Genomic DNA, 17,023 nt, shown 5'->3' on the forward strand with positions numbered 1-17,023 from the left:
CCAATGGCAAAAAACAAAAACACCTTCTTTCGCGGGTCAGTTTCATCATCTGTGAAATGGGGGCAAAAATCTCTCTGCCTTTCTTTTCCAAAGACCTAGGGCCCACTAAACCCAGAAAGCTCCTGGGAATGGTGGTGTGTGAATTTGTGACCTAGCCCTGGCCAGGAATCCCAGGCTCAAGTGCACCTGGCTGAGGGGCAAGCTTAACCCTCCCTAGCACTCACTCCACCCAGTCTCCATAGTTTTGCGCCCTGCTAAACAAGGGCAGGAGGAAGGTTGATTTTTCCAGAAGGTGCATTTCCAAGCCTCGGCACCCGTCACAAAAGTGGGGAGTCCTGTTTTGGGTTTTTTTGGTAAAGTTACAGAAAAGAGATGAAGACGGGGCGCTGGAGGGAGCCTGGCCTGGGCGGATCTCATTAAGGCACGCGGAGATCGAGGCGCCGCGGCTGCGATTCCGGCCTCAGAGCCTGCGGCGTCCAAGTGGCCAGAGCTGCGCTGCGAGAGGCGGAGGGAGGAGGGAAGGGAGCCGACGTTGAAAGGGGGGGCGGGGGGAGGAGGGAGCGGAGAGTCCGGTCCGGGTTTTGCCGGCAGCCCCCGGGCAGCGTTCAGAGCTCTTGCCCGGGCGGGCGCGCGGCGGCAGTGGCGGCGGCGGCGGCAGAGGCGGCGGAGCCTGAGCGGGGATGTAGAGGCGGCGGCACTGGCGGCAGCAGAGGCGACAGCGGCGGCGAAAGCAGACGCCCGAGCCGAGCTAGAAAAGCAGCTGAGCCTCGTGCCCCGACGCCAGCCCCGCGTCCCAGCCCTGCCCAGCCCGCGCCCGGCCATGCGCGCTGCCTGCTGAGTCCGGGCGCCACACGCTGCGCCCTCCGCCCGCCGCGCTCGGCTCGGGGTGATTAGTTGCTTTTTGTTGTTTTTTTAATTTGGGCCGCGGGGAGGGGGAGGAGGGGCAGGTGCTACAGGCTCCCCCCCCTCCCTGCCTCGGGCCAGCCGCGGTGGTGCGACTCGGGCTCCGGACCCGGGCACCGCGGGAGCGGAGCGCACGGCGGCGACAGTGCCCAGAGGAGAGCGGAGCGCAGCTCCCAGCCCCGCCCCTCCCCCTCGGCCTCGGCCTCGCGTCGGAGGCGTCTGCGGCGGCAGTGACGGCTCGGACGACTCGGAGAGACGGTAGGTGTCGGGCCCCGGCCCTCCCCCGCCCCCCAGGCCGACCCCCTCCCCTTCCCCGCCTCCCTCCTCCTCCCCCGGGGCCGGTGCACGACCGGGGCCGGAGTTCGCTGCAAGTCGGCGGAAAGTTTGTCGGCGCGGGCTCCCCCGAAGTTCAGGTGCGGAGAGCCAGGGATAGAGAAGGAGGGGCCCGTGTTTGGGAGGAGCAAGGCGGGGGGGTGGGGGAGGCACCCGCAGCCTGAGCTGCGGAGCCCGGGACTGGGAACCCTAGCGCCGGTGATCGCTCGGCGCTCGGCGCTATCCTCGAGCCGCAGTCTGCTCGGTCGCAGATCACTGAGTTCAGACAAAAAGAAGGGTTTTAGGGTCTGGGACAGCGAGTGGGGTGCCCTGCAGTGGGGCCGTGGCTCTCCCCGCGGGGCGCCGCCCCCTCCCCAAAAGCTCCAGCTCTCGAGCGCTGGGGCGTAGGGAGCCCGGGGTCCTCACCTCTGCGCTGAGCGGACGTTCCGCCTGCCTGCGGGGGCGGCGGCTTGGTTATCTCCGGCGAACACTCCTCCCCTCGCTGCCCTGTGTTTTGGGGGCGACGGTAACTGATTTGAGCGCACTCGACCACGCGTGGCTGAGCCGCCCCCTCCACTTGGAGGGGGGCGGCGGCGGCCACTTCTGCTTTTCCCTCCGACTCCTCCTCGCCCCCGCTACCTGCGGGGTGCCTGCCGGCTGATCAAGTTTGACCTTTTTTTATTTTTCCTGCCTAAGTATTCCCCCCACCACCGCGCCCCGCGGCTTCTCCCTCCCGCCCTCCCCAGCCTCGGGGAGCCTTTCGAGCCCGGCGTGAGCCAAGCCGTGTGCCAGGCCAGGGTGGAAGAATGGGGTGTCCCCTAGCTGCAGAGCTGGCAGGAGGGTGCATCCCAGCCTCCTGCCACGCTACCATGGCCCCAAATTTACCCCTGAAGTTCGGTTCCCCCGGCCCCCCTCCCCTTCGCCCTCCCGGAGCGAGGGGCTGAACCTCTGCGCGAGGAATGTGTTAATTTTCTTACTGGGGGAAGTTGTCCTCACCGGAATGGGCTGCTTTCCGGCAGAGAGCACGGGGTGCGCCAGGCTTTGTTTATTTGTAGGATCGGCAGAAAGTGAGTGACCCCAGTTTTGAAGGGGGGGAGGCATTCAAAGAACCTGTCAGAAGGGCTGAAGCACCCAATCGGGGAACTAGAAAGGCCCCCCCCCAATACACCTCATAGTCAGGCTGGTGCCACGGGTTGCAAAGGGGCACCCACAGATTTAGGGGGTTTCTGAAGTGACTCATCCGGAAAGACCCGCTCCCCGCTCAGGTCCCTTGAGACCGTGGTCTGAAAGGTTGGGCAGCTCACAGGACTGCCCTCTGGACCCTGGGTGGTCTGAGAGCTGCATCTTAAGGAGCGTGGGGGTGCTAGAGGGAAGTTTGGGGACCCACCTCTAGAACACCCCCCCCAACCCGTCTCTCTCCCCCTCCGGCGGGCACAGTTGGGAACCCTTGGTTTTGGGGTGGGCCTAGTTCTCCCCCCACCCCCGCGCGCGCGCACACGCCTTTTCCCAGGAAGGGGCTGGGGAAGGGGGCGTGTGTGCTCGCTCGGCCTGCGCCCCCGCCGGAGCCGCCCCGGGGCCGCTGGCAAACAGAGTCCCTTTCAAGTTTTCCGCTGGGGCCGCCTGGCGGGGGCTGCGAGCGGACTTGTTTGGAGCGCGATTTGAACGCCATGAACACCCGGCGCCACCTCAGCTGCCCTGGCCTGCGGGGGCAGGGGGGCGGGGGGCGTCTGTTCCTGAAACAGGGAGCGTTTAATTAAGCCTTCTAAGGGGTGCATTGGGCCAAGTTTGAGTTGATCACCCTCTCGAAAGATTGCACACACACCACACACACACACACACACACAACCAAATCCTGACTTCCCCTCCCACTAGAAACCCAGGAACTGGTTCCTGTAGCCCCTGTCTGGATCCCTGTTCAATAGCCATGTGGGGAGACTGAGGCTGGGGCTGGTGGCTGCAGTGTTGACTTAGCCATCTCCCTGGATGAGACTCCAGCAGGAGCTGGGGGGTGGGGAGGGTCCGCTCGGCAGCTGTCACCCCTTTCCCAGAATCCCAGAACGGAAATGTCCTTTCTCCTTAGTGAGGAGGGAGAAGGGATGCCCGATGATGATTTTAATCCTAAGAAGGGGTGGGAATAGTTGAGGGAGGGGTGACTGCCTATGATTCCGCAGTCACCCCTGGAGAGCATGGTAGAAACCCACCCACACCCTGGCAGGAGCTGGGGGCTCTCCCAAAGCTAGCCTGGCACTTCCCTCTCCCATGCCACCCCCCTTCCATGGTGGGAGCAGTTTCCTTTGCTGCAGACAGACAAACCCCTTGGCTGGCTAGCCGAGTGGAGCCTTATTTATGTGTGTGTTTGGTGGAGGCTGTTTTCCCAGCTCAGCAGGTGACCCTGGCCCAAGCCTGCTATCTCTCCCCCGACAGAGCCTGTTGACTTACCCGTGGGCCAGCGACCTCGTCTTTATCATGTGAGACCTGGAATGTCCACCCGGCTGGCGAGAGGGGGGAGGGGCGGGGAGAATTCTATGGCCGCAGCAGCCTCAACCCAGGCCAGCACTGGCTTGTGTTCATGGGCTCCCGCTGGGACCCTCCAGTCCTCGCTTCCTCTCTATAGCTTCTATCCATTTGGCACATGTGAAGCTGATGTCCACAGGGGTGTGGAATGCAGGGCTGCATCTGGGTAAGGAAAACCCTCTACGGACAAATTACCTTCCTCAAGACCAACCTAGTTTGTGATGGGAGGGTGGGCTGTACCTGTAAAGCTTACCGGAAGGATGTGGAATGGGCTGAGGTCAGCTGGCTTTCCAGGTAGGGTGAGGTGAAGGGACTGGGAGAGGTGTGGATGAGCTGGACCTAGGCCTGTGCATTGGGGGTGACCACTAAGTCCCCAAGCATGGTGTTCCAGCTGCCCCTTTAGCCTTTAACCCCTTGCCTAGAGCACCCTTTAGTTGGTCAAGGATAGGCGTGTTCACTTGTCACTACCGTGGTTTTTATTATTGCCCACAATCTTATGCGCACTTTTCCATTCATTGGCCGAATTTGCCTTCGTTGAGAACCTACTTGTGTGGTCAGTCTGTCCCTGCCATTCCTGGGTGCTGAGAAATGAAGCCCTCCTTCCTGCTCTGGAGGAGGGCCCAAGGTGGAGGCTCCGCCCTCTTTCCAACCCCTCGGGCTCTGATTGGGGCTTTCCCACTTTTCTCGGGTTCTCCCTCGCACACACACCCCAGTGGCATCCTCGCCTCTGTGGCTGAATTGTCCTTGATTAAGTGTATTAATAGTTAAACCCGCACTCATAGCTGGAGCTCACCAGACCACAAAAAGCCTCTTTAGTTACTCACGCACTACTGCCCAACAAGAATATCCCACTAAAGTTTTTTTTTCCCCCTCTGCTTTCTCTTAACTTCCCCCTCAATCTCCTCAACTGTGAGCTCACCCTCCCAAGATCTAAGCAGTTAGAAAGCGCTGCCCCTCACAGGCCCAGGAACTCCACCTGCCCTAACATCAAGTGTCATATGGCAGCCAGCGGGGTCTGTGCATGGACGCTGCCGTCTGTTGGTTCGGGATGTGGGAATCTGGGTGGTGTGTGTGTATGACTCAGGATATGTGTCTATGTAAACTGTGTGTCTGTGGCATGTGCACCCGAGTTTGGCCGTCTTGGACTGTGAGAGTCATACATGCATGTATTTGTGAACAGGACTTGTGTTCCTGTGTGTCTTGGAGTGTGTAGATTAGTACATGGTATGTGTACACATGTGTTTGTACATCTGGGGGTGTGTATCTGGAAGTTGGGTGTATCCCTGTGAGTCTGGGGGACTGTATTTTGAGAGTGGGGTGTACTTGAATTTTGGAGTGTGTGTGTGTGTGCGCTTGTGCGCTTTATATAGGCTTGTAAGTCTGGGAGTGCCTTGTCCTGAGTGGTGTGTATCTGACTTGTGATTCTCTCTGTGAATCTGGGAGCAGGCCTGTCTGAGCAGGCTGGACAGTGGTCTGTCAGCCTTTGTAGCCAGTATCTCTGGGTTTCTTCTGTCTTTACCTCTCTCTGCAAGTTTGTCTTTCTGAGTCTCCCTGATTGTTTGAGGCTCTGAGTGTGTGTGTGTGTGTGTGTGTGTGTGTGTGTGTGTGTAGCATCAAGCCTCTCCCACCCAGTCCTTCTTCACCCCTCCCTTCTCTGGCAGTAACTGGGCAGCCACCCCGTCTGCCTGGTCTGCCTGCCGGGAGTTTTGGAAGCTTTGCAGGGAGACAGGCTGGGGCCGGGGTGACAGCGCGTATCCACGGCGATGGCAGCCTGTGATTATGGGAATAAAAGGATTTTAAGGTCATGGGTTTTTTTCTCTGTTGTTTGGTGTGTCCCCCCACCCCCAGCCCCCTTTGGAGTGGTGGCAGCAAAGGGCCAGGGTTGTATGCCTGCAGGTTGGGAAGCCTGTTCCCATGGCAGTGAGAGTGGCTGTGTGAGGTTTACCTGGGGGTGAGAGCACATGTGTGTATACAGGAGCAGAGAGCCTGGGAGGGGTCTCCCAGTCTGGGCTGTTTACTGGGGGGTGTGGGGGGGCAGATCCCAGGAGAATGTCGTTTCTGAATGTCATGGCACTGGAGTCCTGCTGAAGATCAGTCTGCCACCCCCCACAACTGAATGTCTCAAGCCAGAGATGGTCTGGGCCCAGTCACCTGGGCCAGGCCACATCTCGGGGTGTCAGTGCCCCTGGCCTCTATCCAGCCCCTGTAATTGCATTCTGCCGCCTAATCCCCCCACCGCCCTAGCTCAATTAGATCGCAAATTCTTCTTCATTTCCTGCCTCTGATGCTGCCCTCCCTCTGGGCTCACAGGCCCTGGGAGGGTGGGGATCCAGCGACTACCCCCCTCCGAGGGCACTAGGGGCTCTGGAGGGCTGATTAATTCCTGGAACATTGGCCCGGGAGCTCAGGTTAAAACTCTGGGGACCAAGGGGACAGGACCCCACTGCCCTTCTTTGGACCAGCCTCTGTGTCTCCTTGGGGTGGGGGGAAGTACAGGGCCCCTTGTGTTACCTGGTACTGCTGCTCTGAGTAGGCCAGGCCCCTGGACAGCCCCCTCCCCCCCCCCGCCCCACGGACTATCCACCCTTGTTCCTTCAGCATGTGCTGGACACCACCCATCACAGCAACTGTGACCTTCTGTCTGACCTTTTCATGGTATCTGTCCTGCCCAGTGGGCTCACTGTGCTACCCTCCTCCTGGATCCTCCTAACCCACCTCCCTTGCCCTCATCTGGACAAGGGTGGGTGACCCCTGGCTCTAGACCCATCATACGGCCTCCACATCTCGTCTGAGAGACTGTCTACTGGACGTGTGCCCTTTGGACAGGTTGCACATCTGAACCTGCCCCCTTATTGGAGCTCCTGGCTCCCAAAACCACTTTCAGATGGATGTCGGCATGGTTGTGCAGTGCCCAGCACCGCCCCCCCATGCAGTCAGCATCTACTGAAAGCAGGCTTTATGGTGACGGGATTGCATGCCCCAGTGAACTGAGGGAAAAGGAACGGACCCTCTTAGCCTTTCTGCCTCCACTTTGTGATTGACCAGAGGTGTGACTTCGGGTACATCACTTGGCCTTTCAGGGCTTTTCTCTGCCCATCTGTAAAATGGGCATGATGATAGGGCCTCCCTCCCAGGGGGCCTGGGAGGCTTGCCTGGGACAATGGCCGCAGATGCCTGCCTGCAGATGCCCAGAGCAGGTTTTCAACATGTGTGTGAGGGCCCCTCTTCTTGCTTTCCTCACGCCAAGCCTGAGGTGGGGTGGGGCTGGTGAAGATGCTGGCTCATGGACAAGGGTGGGGGATGGGGAGTGGGGTAAGAGAGGTGGGGACACTGGCCAAGGTCATGAGACTGGTGATGGGTCCAGGGTATGGGGAGGCGGGGGTGACCTGCTGGCTCAACTGAGCCAGAAGCCAACTGCCTCCCTTCCACCCCATGGGGCTCTGTGAAGGAAAGTGGTAGCTTGACTGAATTTTCTTTTTTTCTGGGAAGGGGGAAGCTCTCTATCTAACTCCCTGCTTCCCCAGGAGGCGCTGGTGGCAGCAGCTGTGGTGACAGGCCTCCTGGTCGTCTTTCGAGGGTGGCTGGCAGCTCTGGAAGACCCTGTGCACAGAGCAGCCAGAGGGAAGAGGGACCCGCAGAGGTCTCCCTCCCGTCCCTAATCCCTATGGCCCCTCTCCTCTCTATCGACAAAGGAGCTGGAGCCACAGCAGGGGGAGAGCTAGCAGACTGGCCCTGATAGGAATGGGGAGCTCAGGACCAGCCCTGGGAGGGGGGCATGCCTCTGCCTCAGGGTCCCCCCTCACCACTCCCCTAGCTATTCTCCAGCTTGCTGTGACCTCTGTCACTCACTGGCCTAGGCTTTTTAATATTTCATGGTTCTTCAAGCCAGCCCTCTGCCCCAGCACACATGGCCCCTTTTGTCTGCCTCCCCAACCCCCCCAGGGGCATCCCTATCGATGAATTACTGACACAAAAGCTGCTTCTGCCTTTCCCCAGTGGGCCCCCACTGGGCCTGCCCGATACACCTTCCCTGTCCCTCTGACCTGCCTCCCCCACACGCTCGCTCCTCACACCCTCCAGCTCTCCTGGGCCTTCTCTGACATCTCTGACCATCTCCCTGCCCTTTTCCTCCATTTTCCTCTTTTGTTGGCCACCTCCTTCCCAGCGGAACAGAAATGCGGCAACTAGTCCTCCTGCCTGTCCGCCCCGGGGTCCACCCCTTCCTGCCCTCCCCCCCAGCTGTGCTGGCCTGGCCTGGCCAGCCTGCCTGCCGGGAGAGCTGGTTTTATTTATTTTTCTGTTTGTTTGGGAAGAGGGCAGTGGCGGCTCTGGGCCCTGGCTGCTGCGCCCTGCTCCACAAGGAACGGCGGACCGTTCTGGCCTCCCAGGAATGTGGACGGGACGCCCCGCGCTATATTTACTCCCCTCCAGCTGCTGGCCCCAGCAGGGCAGAGCCAGGCCTGCCCGGTAGCCCCTGGGGAGCCCTGCACCCGCCCTCCTTTCTCCAGGCAGACCCCACATGGCCCTTGGGTCCACCGCCCCCTTCTTTGCCCATGACCTCTTCTCACCTCCTCGACTTGCCAAGCCTGCCAACAGGAACCCGTACTTGTGTGCTATGTGGGTTCAGACATACAGTGCAGGCGCTCTGGGTCTGGTTCTTGTGGGGCAGCACCTGGTGCTTCGCGGGCCCCCCCCCCCCCAGGAGCCCGGCCTAAGCCTGTAATCTGGTGACCAGAACTATGCAAAACATCTTTCCCGGCCTCTCCCCACTGGGCCTGGGCCCTGTTCCTGCCCCAGTCCCCTCAGTGGCACAGAGCTCACTGGTGGGGGCGGGGTACAATGGAGAGTGGGGGGGCCAGAATGGACTCCAGCAGCTATGTTCCTACATCCATACTCACCACCCCCCCACCCACACACACAAACTCCACTCCTGCGGACCCTCCAGTCCCTCGTTGTCACACAAGGTGCTTTACACATACACGAGTGCAAAAGGATCACCCGCCTCATGGGCTGAGCGCTGGTTTGAGCTTGCCTTGGTGTCGGGGCTGCCCCTGCCGTCATCGTCACTGATGCCCTCCTTTGCTGGGTATTGAACAGTGCACTGTACCAGTACTTCTTCCCGTGCCCCCAGTGCTTGGCACCAACTACGTCTTGGAAGACCTTTTAGCAGCGACTGTGGTCACTGCTGCCCCCAGTTAAGACTCTCTGGTCACAATGGTGATAGTGCCTGCCAACCAGCCGAGCTTGAGCCCTTACCGGGCAGCCTGTGTTCACTTCGGCCGCCTCCTTAAATCCCCACAAGAGCCCAGGGGTTCGACTGCCCTTAACTGTTCCACATGAGGATGAGGACACTGAAGCTTGCGGGGTGGGGGGGTGCGGGGTTGTGACTTGTCACCAACCGGTAGGGTTCCTATTAGCAGCATTAGGAGGGCAGTCTTGTGCCGTTTCCTGTACCTTCCGCACTGCCTGGCAAACTGAAAGGGAGGCTCCTGTAGCCCCTGGCAAGGGGCCTAGCATATGGGGATATGGAGAATTTGGCTAGTTGAGTGAATGACGGAATGGATGAATGGCGCGTGGTTGTGGGAGGTAGAATACTCAAGGGACACTGGGATAGGGGGATATGCTGATGGGCAGGTAGATGGGTGTGTGGAGACCAACTGGCCCTGTGGGGATTCTGGGAAAGGAGATGGGGAGGGAGCAAGGCTGAGAGGTGTGGCCAGAGACTAACAGGCTCCTAGAGCTGAGCCCTCAGAGCACATCCTAGCTCTGCCCCAGGCCTCAGTTTTGTCATCTGTCAGATGGGCTTTAGAAGTCTGAGTCCTGGCAGACTTCCAGCTGGCTTGAGCTGAGGCTGGCCTGGGAGTGTGGGAGTAGAGGCAACCGTGGCGGGAAGGAGGAAGCAGTGGGTGGTGAAGACAGGAAGATGAAGCGTGGAGCTTGGCTTGGAACCTGAGAAGTGAGAAGACCAACCCTGACCTGACACCTGCCCTCCCTCTGAGCCGCAGGGTGGGGGATTAGGCTTGCAAGCTCCCAGCGGCCCCCTGATCCTGCACTCCTGGGATAGGTATGCTTTGGGCTTCTTACCGTCTACAGTGGGCCATGTCCAGTGTGCTAGGAGGTAGCCTGTCACCTCGGAGTGAACCAGCTCCATCCTCAGGCCATAGCGCCCCCAACACACATCACACACCACACACATACGCAGGCGCACACCTAGTTCCTGTTAAACCTGGTAGATGAGACCCAGCCCTCCTCCCTCTAAGCTAGGTGAGACATTGGTCCCCCACGCCCGTGGGCTGTGAGTCATTACCTCCTGTGGCCCCCTTCCTGGACGTGTCAGATCTTGGGGGCTGAGAATTTTTAGAGCCACGGGATCTGAAATGCACAGAATGCCCAAGTAGAGAGATTTTCAAGTTAGAATGTTTGGCCTGGTGGAATTCTAGAACCAGGAAACCGTGAATTTCACTGCCGGAAGGAAGCTTAAGGTGTCTTGATTCCATCTCCTAGGTTGACATTAAGGGACGTGGAGGTTTTGAGGGGAAGACTTGACTGAGGTCACAGGCCGGCCTGGTAGCCGCAGGTGATTTGAGCAGTTCTGCAGAGAGTCTGTCTAGAGGAGGGAGTGTGCTGTGGACCCAATCGGGCGGCAAGGAGATGTGGCTGGCCTGCAGGCACAGGAGGGGTCTTCAACAGCAGTGCCCACCCTCCCACTGCCCACGCTCCCGAGGCACCAGCGTGAGGAGGAAATGCAGGCTGTTGCTTCCAGTGACAGCCGGCAGGCCGGGCGGCTTCCCAGCTCCCCCTCTGACTCACAGGCGCCCGTAGCTCCCCCCCTTCTCTGGGGCCCTCAGCAGCCCCATCTGTGCAATGGGGAGAGGAAGCTGTACCTCACAGTCTCGGGTCATCACTACAGTTGGGAGATTCTTCCTCTTGGGCTTTGAGAGAGTTGAGGAGAGGGGCGGTGGTGGGAGGGGGCAGCGGGAGCTTGAGCAGCAGGATGTCCTGATGGGTAGCTGGGAGTTGGCAGGCTTGAGCCCCGTGGCCAGGCGGGGGGAGGGGGGCATGGAACTGAGTCCAGGATCAAGTGTGGTGGAAGATGCAGTTTCCTTCAGGAAGAATGTGTGTGTGTGTGGGGGGGGGAATGTGTGATTCTCTGACCTCCATCTTCCCTTCCGCCACCTGGAGGGGCTTGTACATAAGGACCCGCACTCAGCACCCAGTGTGCCGGGCTGGCTGGTAGATACCGGGGATGCCAAAGCAAAGGGCCAGGCACTGGTGGTGGCCACTCCTTGAGTGCACACACAAGGTGGGGGCCGTGAAGGGCCGACTCGGAGCAGGGATGAAGTGGGGGGGGGTTATGGAGCCGGCCAGGGAGGCACTGTCCAGCGGAAAATCCCAGCTGTGCTCAGGAAGTGTTTCCTCTCCAGTCTCCTGGGAGGGAGGCAAGGCCAGCAGGAAGGAGAGCCGGTGGAGGCAGACAAGGCCCCTCGGCCAAACCTGGCAGCTGGGCGGGCGTGCCCCTCCAGCAGTGACAGGAGAGCGGGACACACTCCCTGCTCCCGTACTCTTCAGCTGGACTTGTAGTGGGGGGCCCAGGAGGGGCCTAGCCACCGTCCAGGTCTCAACCTTCCCCAGGGGTCTCCCGGTGCCCTCCGCCCTGTCCGGAGCCGCCGCTTGTGGGTGGCAGATGCTGTTTCATCGCCGAGGCAAGTGGGAGGCCTCCGGAAAGCCCTCCTGGGAGGTTCCGGGCAGTGCAGTGGGGGGTGGGGGGGAGAAGGCCGGGTCGCCAGCTGCCACCTGACTCCCAGGCCCCTTGGTCCCCCCACCCCAGGCTTGGGTGGTGGGGTGGATGATGGTGGTGCTTTGGATTAAGAAGGCCCTTCCTAATCTTACTCCCTAGCTACTGCTGCCCACCGAGCTGAGCTTTAGGCTCTGGCCCCCTCCCGTTCCTGGCTCTGTGTGCAGAGCCCCCGGGAAGGCAGGGGAGGAGGCACAGCGGGCTCAGAACAGCGGGTGCCCGTGCAGCCAAGTATTTGCGCGAGCTGTCAGAGACAGACAGGCATGTGGGGAATTTGGTGCATGTGGGGCTGAAGCAGTGGGGCTGGGGGAAGCAGCCGGATGGGCAGGCAGGCAGGCAGAAGAAGGGGGGCTGGGGCTGCTTCCCCCTGCCACACACCTGCCTGTGGAGACCACTTCTCTCCTGTTCTAGAGGGTACCTCCTGCCTGTACCCGTATGGAGAGAGGTCTTGCTGTGACCCTGGCTGGGGTCTGATGATGATGCTGATCCTGAGGAAAAGGGGCACCCTGTCTAGGGTCTGGAGGCTGGCCTGCGAGAGTCCCCTGGGTAGACTGTTGGCGTGTGGAGCCAGGCAGGAATCCGGGTTGTGCCCAACTGTGGCCTCCAGGAAATAGCAGCTGTCATACTCCCCGCCCCGCCCCTGCAGCCCTGCTCCCCCGCCTACCCCACCCCCCCAACTTGGCACTACTTGTTTCCTGGCCAGGGTCCGTCCGGGGCAGATTGGAGGAGCCTGGTGTTGCCCGGCATAGGCAGGGAGCAGGCAGGTTGGAAGGAGCCATGTTTCGAATAAGCTTGAAGGTGCTTGAGTACTCCCTGCCCTGGCTCTTTGGCTGAAGAAGATTGGAGTCATTTAGAGAGATGACTCTGGACACCAGCCCTTATCTCTCTACACCAAGACCCCAGCCTAGCTGCCTCTGCTGCCCGATAGGACACGGAAGGCAGGGCAGGACTCAGAGAAGGGGATGCATGGGCTCAAGGTCACACAGTGGGCTCTCTAGCCCTCTACCCCCCTTCCTTATGTGGGCCAGTCGGAAAAGGTGAACATTGGGGTTTTGCTGGAAGGAGGGGGTTTATATTTAGTCAATCCTCCAGTGCTGGGGGCCCCTGGGAGCAGCTGTTTGCGGGGTGCGGACAGAGGCCTCAAGCTGCATTTAGTCTGGACAGAAATATCCACCCGCCACCCGCTCTACCCCCACCCTCCCCACTGGCTGGGCGGCCAGGCTATGGGCTTGTCCCCTGAGGGGCAGCTTGCCTGGGCCTGGCGGCCGGCGGGACAGGCAAGATGACCCGATAGGCTTTTCCCAGCTCAGGTTTCGATGAAACAGGAACCGGAGCTGCAGCCTGGGCTGTGGGGGCCAGGACAGCCAGAGCCTGGGGGGCCAGAGCTGCCTTCCCCACCTCTCTTCCCTCCCTCCTCCCCACGCAGCCTCCCCTCCCCTTCTCCGAGGCCGGGGGGGGGGGGGGGAAGCAGCAGGTTATTTATCAAGCCAGCCTCCCTGCCGCGTCTGCCTGCGCCAACCCCCCCTGCTCCCCCCCTCATGCTGGCGGCCGTGAGCCCTGCCGAGCCGGGTGAGCTGGGCAGGGTGAGCTGGGCGGGTGGCGGGATTAGCTCAGGAGACGTGAGTCACCCCATCCCCAGCAGCCCCACGAAGCCCTGCGGCCTGGCAGGCAGAACGTGCACTCCTGCAGTCCACGCAAGGCACACCCGGGGCACACACTTAGGACAGACCCAGTCACTCGCTCACGCACGAATAGTTGCACATGACCCAGCACACACACACTGACACGCGTAGCCCAAGCTGGCTCCCATGCCCTGTGCTCACAGGCTTCATCGCGGTCACTCTTGCTGTTGCATGTACCGCCCCAGCCTCTGTCACGTATGCTCTGGCACACAGACACGTGGATGGAGGGTATACACTGTCCCAGGCATACATGTTCGCACTGCCCACCCCCACCCACTGCTCCATCCTGCCACAGGCTCACCCACTCACTCTCAGGCCACCGTTCATACCCAGATGATGCCAGGGAGTCGGCCGGCCATGAACCAAACATGAGAAAACCTGGTATGTGCACGCCTGTACATGCACACAGACCCACACATGCCTCCTGTTAGATTCACACCAGGGAGCACAAGTGAGTCTTCTGAGATTGGGCTGGATGAGGGAATTGTGCTCCGTGTCCATCCCCCCCCCCACCCCGCCCCTTCTTCCAGGCTGTCTTGGCCCTACCTGGAGAAAGAGGTCCAAGGATCTGGCTGAAAGTGTTAAATCCATCTGTCTTCCCTTAGGGGGAACTGGGCTGGGATCAGGGAGGGAGGGATGCCGAGGAGTTGGGAAGAAGAAAGGCTGGAGACTGAAAACCATGGAAAATCCATTTCCCCAGGAGCGCTGAGTGGCCTGGCTGTTCTCCCCACTCTGGGGGGCAGGGTCTTTGGGAAATTCGGGGCGTTGAGTGAGTGGGTTGGGTCCCATGAGCCTGTCTGTCTGCTCACCCTGAATTGCTTTTCTCTGTTCTTTTGGTTAAGGCCTTTGGTACCCCTCTTTCACCCACACCTCCCTTGTACCCATCCCCTGCAGCAGAGCCCCTGTTCCTGTCTACAGAGCCAGCCTGCATACAAAGGGGTGCTGTTCAGTTGGGCTGCTGTCTTCGAGGGCTGTTCTCAAGGGGCCTATGTTCCTGTTGCCCACTGGGGCTGGGGCTGGGGCCTGCCCACTCTGAACTAGGTGGAGTTACAAGCATGCCTATTTTTCAGATGAATAAGTCGAGTCTAATAGGAATAACTTGCCCATGGTCATGATAGGCTTTCACCTGTCTACTCCTCCCAGCCTGCAGATCATTCTAGGCTCACAGCATTGACGTAGTCCAGCTAGGGTTGAGAAGCAAGTGGAGGTTGAGTTTGATCTTGACCATACAAGTTTCCTCCATAAAAAAGCTTAGACAGTGGTGATGGGGGGTGGGGTGGGGTGGGTACAAGGGTCCCAAGTAATCCATGGCAAACAAACCAGCACCGGCCAGTCAGCAACCATGCACTTGAGCTAGACAGGCTCAGGTTCCAAACCTGGCCTGGCCCCTCCCTGCTGTGTAATCATGAGCCAGTCTGTCAACCTTTCTGACCTCACCTTTTCTGCCTATAAAATGGGTATGAGGCGCATCTCTGTCTGGAAGCTGCAGGACCTGAAGCAGATATTGGGGTGTGGTGCTCACAGCCTTCCTATGCCACACCTAGGGGTATAGGTGAGTTCACCTCTGTCCCCACTTGTCTGTGCCACCAAAGCTGGCATTTCTCAGAGAAGGGGACCCCACAAGGATGTCCTCATTTTAATAACTTGTGCCTAAGCTTCTCTAGGGCTATTCTCAGATGGGAATGCTGGGGTCTTGGCATGAAGGGACTAAGTTGGGGAGCAGTGAGTGGCGGTGGTTTGAACCCAGGGTAGGGGAATCAGGTTGTTAGGAACATTTTTGGGGGCTTCACAGTCGGGGAAGAAATGGAGAGAGCCAACTCTAGTCCCCAGGCCACCTGTTAGACTGGAGCAAAGACTTCAGGTGCTAAATGGGGCCATCGAGAGGTGGCGAGGGACTCAGCCCATGGCCCTTGCAGCAGGGCTGTCAGGAGTGCTGAGGGGGAGGCAGGACGGGGGTGGGGGGGAGCAGGGTTGGTGGGAGGCAAAGGTGACAGGAAATGTAGGTGGGGTCTTCCTGTGGTCAGAGGCAGGAGTATTTGTCTAGCCATCTGGGTGGTACCCCCCTTTGTAACCCACGGACCCCAGGATGAAATACAGGGAGGATGCTCTCTGGGGTTGGGAGACTGAGCCCATGGAGGGGTTCCTCTGGGCCACAGGCAAACACCAGAAGTGGGGCTGCATCCTAGGTCTGCACATTTGCTCTTGGTGGCAGTAAAATTAACATCACATCTACCCTTCAGTGAGCATCTGTACTAGATGCTGGCTCTGCCCGGGGAGGAGGTCAGAGATAGGCCCGGCAAGGCCCAGCAATCCAGAGCTAAGCCACCTAGTTGGTCCTCTGACTCTTAGGTGCTTAAACCCTTTTTTGTGGCCTGATCTCTGTGCTCCTCCTCCACCTATGCCCCCTCACCAGCCCCCACCAGTCCCTCACCACCACCCCGCCTTCCTGGGGGCTGGGTTTGTGCTGCGTGGCAGGTGACTGCCCATTTCTGGCCTTGGTTTCTTTGTGGAATGGCTGCAGGTCTGCCCTACACTTTCTCAGAGGCGGGGTCAGGTTCCATACATGTCCCCGGGCCCAGGACTCCTGCAGTCCTCTTGATGGCACAGTGGAGCAGGGTGGCCTCTAGCCTTGGGCAAGCCTGGATTCCAGTCTCTTGCCCATGTGCCCCTTCTGACCTTGGCCTGCCACTGCCCCACACTGCTCCAGGCTCAGTGGCCTCCCTGAATGGGGGGAGCACCGTGAGGCCCCTCCTCTGGGCTGCTGGGTGGATGAAACAAGATGATCTGAGCAGAGCACCTGGCACAGGTTAGATAGATGGTGGTGACAATGGAGCAGCCGCCCCCTCCCGCCTGTCCTCCTGGTCACTGTCCCCTCAGCCTTGGCCTCAGGGATTCTGGGAAGGAGACGGTGCCAGTCTGCTGGCTCAGCCGGCTTGGCCACTGACCTTCAGCGCACCCAGGCTGTCAAGGCCGCCTGCCTGCCTGCCTGCCTGCCTGCCTGCCTGCCGGGCGAGCAGGGGGAGCGCCAGCCAGCTCCTCGCCTGATGCTGCCCGCCCCTGCTCCCACTCCCCTCTCCCTCTCTGCGCCTGTGTGTGAGCTAATTAATCTCAGCCCCTTTGGGAAATTAGAACGCTGCAGCAGCGGCCTCCTCAGCCTTGCAGTGTCTGCGCTGCTACTGGGCCATGCCAAGACCCTCTGTGGTTTGGGGCCACTGGGGTGGGGGGCAGTAAAAGGACCACAGAATGAGTTTGGCAGCCATGAGTCTCCCAGGACCTCCCACTGCCTGGCTTGGGGACCTCTGACCTCCCGGCCCCATCTCCTCCCCGGCAGTGTGGCAGCATCCATGAGGACACCAGCAAGCACTCAGTTATGGTGAAACCGAACCCCGGCGTCCCTTCCATGCTGGTCTCTGAGCCAGTCGGGCCACCTGTCCGGGCCCTCACCCCACAGTCCATATCATTGCAGGATCTTCTTGCTTGCCCAGCTCTAGCTGACGGAGACAGATGTAATTATGGAATTTTGCTTGGGAAATTAATTTGAAAAAGTTAATTGGTGGTTCTGGAGGTGGCGGGCTCCACACCCGGCTGGTCCTGCTGACATCAGTGCTGACCTGCCTGAGATGCGCAGCCCCCTGGGCAGACCGAGGAGAGGGACTCTGGTGCCTGGGACAAGCATATGGACCATGAGAGCCAAAGGGCAGTGTGTGCCCTGGCCCCACTTGGGCACCTGGGCAGGGTGTGTTGACAGGACCTTCTGAGGGGGACCTCGGGATCCTGAGAACTCAGCCACTTGTTTGTATGTTCAACATGCCCATTG

At 59.9% G+C, this 17,023-nt stretch overlaps 1 protein-coding gene across 4 annotated transcripts in view; it reads left to right on the forward strand.

The window, feature by feature from the left end:
* The first annotated feature begins 581 nt into the window (after nt 1–581).
* CXXC5 (CXXC finger protein 5) overlaps nt 582–17,023 on the forward strand; it is a 34,453-nt gene continuing 18,011 nt past the window's right edge. For 2 of the 4 annotated variants that reach the window (XM_075541643.1, XM_075541645.1), the window contains exon 1: nt 582–1,161. The gene's annotated coding sequence lies outside the window, so the exon portion shown is untranslated. Of the gene's footprint in view, nt 1,162–1,219; nt 1,317–17,023 lie in introns of those variants that run through there. The other 2 variants (XM_075541646.1, XM_075541644.1) reach the window with 2 other exon arrangements.

This window comes from Tenrec ecaudatus, chromosome 2 (genome assembly GCF_050624435.1).
Source record: "Tenrec ecaudatus isolate mTenEca1 chromosome 2, mTenEca1.hap1, whole genome shotgun sequence".
In the NCBI taxonomy this organism is placed as follows: Eukaryota; Metazoa; Chordata; class Mammalia; order Afrosoricida; family Tenrecidae; genus Tenrec; species Tenrec ecaudatus.